Raw genomic sequence first — 567 nt, 5'->3', positions numbered from 1 at the left:
AGGTTATATAATAAAATCACAGCACTCCCTTTCCTGTAAGTATCTGTTATGACATGACACAAATTATTCATGCCGCTAACTCACATGAAACTCAGCTATGCATAAACATTAAATGATGCATGCCTGAGAAGGGTGTAGTCCCTTTGAAAAGATTTTAAAGAATGATAAGCTGTCACAGACAACTAAGCAGGAACAAGCTGATTGATATGCCATTACATCCACAATCACGCATTTATGCACAAGATTTTTTAATTGTGCATTGTGGGGAGACAAACTCAGAGGCAAGCTTGTAGTTTTACCCTTCTTTAAGTTTATGTAAACTTTCTGGCAGCCAGATTAATGGATAATCGCATATAAATTATGATAAATAATTACTATATAAGGTTATGAAAACTATAAAAATATATTTTTGCCTCTTAATAGATCAGTTTCCAGGATTCCTCAGCAGTATGGCTGCTAATAGCTACAGTCTACCTGTGCCTAGAGGAATTCAGGTGAGGTAGGCCGGGTCAGGAAGGAGATATCACAAGAAATACCAGAAAATACTTTATTGAGACAGGTTTTAGT

Source organism: Natrix helvetica, assembly GCF_964273705.1.
Source record: "Natrix helvetica genome assembly, chromosome: 3".
NCBI classification, from domain to species: domain Eukaryota; kingdom Metazoa; phylum Chordata; class Lepidosauria; order Squamata; family Natricidae; genus Natrix; species Natrix helvetica.
This window is presented reverse-complemented; position numbering follows the sequence as displayed.